Here is a 5,153-nt window from a genome sequence, read left to right on the forward strand (position 1 = left end):
CTCCCATTCTGTCTGTTGTCTTTTGGTTTTGTTGACTGTTTCCTTTGCTGGGCAGAATCTTTTTACCTTGATGAAGTCATAATAGTTCATCTTTGCCCTTGCTTCCCTTGCCTTTGGCGATGTTTCTAGGAAGAAGTTGCTGTGGCTGAGGTATAAGATGTTGCTCCCTGTATTGCTGTCTGTGTTCTCCTCAAGGAATTTGATAGGTTCCTGTCTCACATTGAGGTCTTTCATTCATTTTGAGTCTATTCTTGTGTATAGTGTAAGAGAGTGGTGCAGTTTCATTCTGCTGCATGTGGTCATCCAATTTTCCCAGTAGCATTTGTTGAAAAGACTGTCTTTTTTTCAATTGGACATTCTTTCCTGCTGTGTCAAAGATTAGTTGACCATAGAGTTGAGGGTCTATTTCTGGGTTCTTTATTCTGTTCCATTGATCAATGTGTCTGTTTTTGTGCCAGTACCATACTGTCTTGATGATGACAGCTTTGTAATAGAGCTTGAATTCTGGAATTGCAATGCCACCAGCTTTGGTTTTCTTTTTCAACATTCCTTGGCTGTTCAGGGTCTTTCTGAATCCATACAATTTTTAGGATTATTTTTTCCATTTCTTTGAAAATAATGGATGGTATTTTGGTAAGGATTGTATTAAATGTGTAGATTGTTCTAGGTAGCATAGATAATTTCACCGTATTTGTTCTTCCATCCATGAGCATGGAACGTTTTTTCATTTCTTTGTGTCTTCTTCAATTTCTTTGATGAATATTCTATAGTTTTCTGAGTACATATTCTTTGTCTCTTTTGTTAGATTTATTCCTAGGTAGCTTATGGCTTGAAGTGCAATTGTAAATGGGATTGACTTCTTAATTTCTCTTCCTACTGTCTTGTTGTTGGTGTATAAAAATGCAACGGATTTCTGAGCACTGATTTTATATCCTGACACTTTACTGAATTCCTGTATGAGTTCTAGTAATTTTGGAGTGGAGTCCTTTGGGTTTTCTGCATAAAGTATCATATCATCTGCAAAGAGTGAGAGTTTATCTTCTTTGACTATTCATATGCCTTTTATTTCTTTTTGTTGTCTGATTGCTGAGACTAGGACTTTTAGTACTCTGTTGGATAGCAGTGGTGATAGTGGACACCCCTGCCATGTTCCTGACCTTAGGGGAAGAGCTCTCAGTTTTTCCTCATTGAGAATGATGTCTGCTGTGGGTTTTTCATAGATGGCTTTTATGATATTGAGGTATACAATCTCTATCCCTACCCTGTGAAGGGTTTTGATGAAGAAAGGATGCTATGCTTTGTCAAATGCTTTTTTGCATCTATCAAGAGTATCGTATGGTTCTCGTGCTTTCTTTTATTAATGTATTGTGTCACACTGATTTGCGGATATTAAACCGAACTTGCAGCCCAGGAATAAATCTCACTTGGTCGTGGTGAATAATCCTTTTAATGTACTGTTGGATCTTATTGGCTAGTATTTTGTATCCATGTTCATCAGGAGTATTCATCTGTAATCCTTTTTGATGAAGTCTTTGGTTTTGGGATCAAGGTAATGCTGGCCTCATAAAATGAGTTTGAAAGTTTTCCTTCCATTCTATTTTTTTGGAACAGCTTCAGAATAATAGGTATTAATTCCTCTGTAAATGTTAGTTAGAATTCCCCCAGGAAGCCATCTGGCCATGGGCTCTTGTTTTTTGGGAGATTTTTGATGACTGCTTCAATCTCTTTACTGGTTATGGTCTGTTCAGGTTTTCTATTTCTTCCTGGTTTAATTAGGTAATTTATACATCTCTAGGAATGCATCTATTTCTTTCAGATTTTCTAATTTGTCAGCATATAGCTGCTCATAATATGTTCTTATAATTTATGTTTGTATTTCTTAAGTGTTGGTTGTGATCTTTCCTCTTTCTTTCATGATTTTATTAATTTGGTTCCTTTCTCTTTTCTTTTTGATAAGTCTGGCCAGGGGTTTATCAATCTTATTAACTCTTTCAAAGAACCTGCTCCTAGTTTCATTGATTTGTTCTACTGTTCTTTTGCATAACTGTCCCTCAGAACAATGTATTACTTAAAATACAACCCATAAAAAAATATACTAGTTACAAAGCATGCTTAGATATAGTCTTAAGAAAAACATACACTGGCAACAGTCCTCTGGGAAGAGGACAATATATGTCCTTGAAGACAAGCAGCTAGGAACGCCCAGCCTACTCAAGGCTGAACGCCACCTGCTTCATTTTTCTGTTATCTCCCCTTCCCCCTGAGAGCAACTGTGGCTAATGAGATGAGCGCTTTAAATGTGCTTGCTCAACCATAAATTTTATACTGCTTGACCAGATATATTTTGCCTTCCTTCTTGTTTATCTACAAGGTATATAATTAATGTGTAGCCTTCTTCAGCTCCTTTATTGTACTGTCTGTATCTAATAAAAACAGGACTGAAGAGTTGTTCAGGGCAACAGTATTTTCTACTGTTATCCTCTGCTCCCATTCTCTTGAAGCTAACTTGTTTGTGCCTCATTCTTCTCCCATGTGCTGTCAGGAAGCAACACTTTTGGTTTCTATTTCATTGATTTCTGCTCTGATCTTTATTATTTCTCTTCTCCCCCTGGATTTAGGCTTTATTTGCTGTTCTTCCTCCAGCTACTTTAGATGTAGGATTAGGTTGTGTATTTGAGACCTTTCTTGTTTCCTGAGAAAGACTTTGTATTGCTATTCCGCTTAGGACTGTCTTTGCTGCATTGCAAAGTTTTTGAGCAGTTGTGTTTTCGTTTTCATTTTCATTTGTTTCCACGATTCTTTTTCAATTCTTCTTTAACTTCCTGGTTGACCCATTCATTCTTTAGTAGGATGTTCTTTAGCCTCCATGTATTTGGTTCTTTCCAACTTTCCTGTTGTGATCGTGTTCTAGTTTCATAACATTGTGGTCCAAAAACATGTAGGGAATGATCCCAGTCTTTTGGTAGTGTTTGAGATCTGATTTGTGACCCAAGATGTTATCTACTCTGGAGAATGTTCCATGTGCACTAGAGAAGAATGTGTATTCTGTTGCTTTGGGATGGAATGTTCTGAATATATCTATGAAGTCCATCTGGTCCAGTGTGTTACTTAAAACACCTAATTTCCTTGTTGATATTTTACTTAGATGATCTGTCCATTTCAGTGAGGGGGTGTTAAAGTCCCCTACTATTATTGTCTTACTGTCAATGTGTTTCTTTGATTTTGTTATTAATTGGCTTATATCATTGGCTTCTCCCATGTTAGGGTCATCAATATTTGAAATTGTTAGATTTGCTTGTTGGATAGACCTTTTAAGTATGATATAGTGTCCTTCCTCATCTCTTATAGTCTTTGGCTTAAAATCTAATTTGTCTATATAAGGATTCCCACCGCAGCTTTCTTTTGGTGCCCATTAGCATAGGAAATTATTTTCCGCCCCCACCACTTTAAATCTGGAGATGTCTTTGGGTCTAAAATGAGTCTCTTCCAGGCAGCATATGAATGGGTCTTGTTTTTTTATCCATTCTGATACCTTGTGTCTTTTGATTGGGGTATTTAGCTCATGTACATTCAGGGTAACTATTGAGAGATATGAATTTAGTGCCATTGTATTGCCTGTAAGGTGACTATTACTGTATATTGTTTCTGTTCCTTTCTGGTTTATGTTACTTTTAAGATCTGTCTTTGCTTAGAGGACCCCTTTCAATATTTCCTATAGGGTGGTTTGGTGTTTGCAAATTCTTTTAGTTTTTGTTTGTCCTGGAAGCTTTTTATCTTTCCTTCTATTTTCAATGACAGCCTAGCTGCATATGGTATTCTTGACTGAATACTTTTCTTGTTTAGTGCTCTGAATATATCATGCCAGTCCTTTCTGGCCTGCAAGGTCTCTGTGGATAGGTCTGCTGCCAATCTAATATTTCTACTATTGCTTTTTACAGACCTCTTGTCCTGAGCTGCCTTCAGGATTTTCTCTTTGTCTCTGAGACTTATAAGTTTTACTATTAGATGATGGGGTGCTGACCTCTTTTTTATTGATTTTGAGGGGGAGTCTCTGTGTTTTATGGATTTTGATGTTTGTTTCCTTCCCCATTTAGGGAAGTTCTCTGCTATAATTTGCTCCAGTGTACCTCCTGCCCCTCTCTCTTTCTTCTTCTTCTGGAATCCCAATTATTCTAATATTGTTTCATCTTATGGTATCACCTATCTCTCAGATTCTCCCCTCATGATCTAGTAGTTGTTTATCTCTGTTTTTCTTAGCTTCTTTATTCTCCATTATCTGGTCTTCTGTATCATTAATTCTCTCTTCTGCCTCATTTATCCTAGTATTTAGAGCCTCCATTTTTTATTGTACCTCATTAATAGACTTTTTTATTTTAATTTGGTTAGATTTTAGTTCATTTATTTCTCCAGAAAGGGATTCTCTACTATCTGTATGCTTTTCTCAAGCCCAGCTAGTATCTTTATAATCATCATTCTGAACTCTAGTTCTGACATCTCACTAATTAATGTCCATATTGATTATGTCTCTGGCAGTCAGCACTGCCTCTTGCTCTTTTTCTTGAGCTGAGTTTGCCATTTTGTCATTTTGTCCAGAGAAGAATAGATGAATGCATGAACAAAATGCTAAAAGTGTAACAAACATCCCAGAAAATATATACACTAAACAATATACACTAAATAAATCAGAAAAATATACACTAAACAAATCAGAAGAGACCCAAAAATGGGGCAGAAAGAAAGGAAAAAAAAATCATGTTGGTGAATAGAACAGATCCACACACTAGATTTTGGTTGTATTTTGGTCTGTTAGAAGAAACTGCCTCACAAAATTTTAAGGAAAGAAAAATTTATATATATATATATATATATATATATATATATATATAAAATAAGGGTAAATGCAATAAAGGAATGGAATATGAGTATAACGATGGAAATTATAAAAGATTTTTAAAAAGGAATTAAGATAAGAAGTTTGTTGAAAGAAGAAAGAAGGAGAGAATGTGATCAGGTGGAAGACTGGAATAAAACCATACACTAGATTTAGGGTATATTTTGGTCTGTTAGAAGAAACTGTATCCTGAAATTTCAAAACAAAAATATATATATATATATAACTATTTATTATATATGTATTTAACTATATATATAGT

This window comes from Meles meles, chromosome X (assembly GCF_922984935.1).
Source record: "Meles meles chromosome X, mMelMel3.1 paternal haplotype, whole genome shotgun sequence".
In the NCBI taxonomy this organism is placed as follows: Eukaryota; Metazoa; Chordata; class Mammalia; order Carnivora; family Mustelidae; genus Meles; species Meles meles.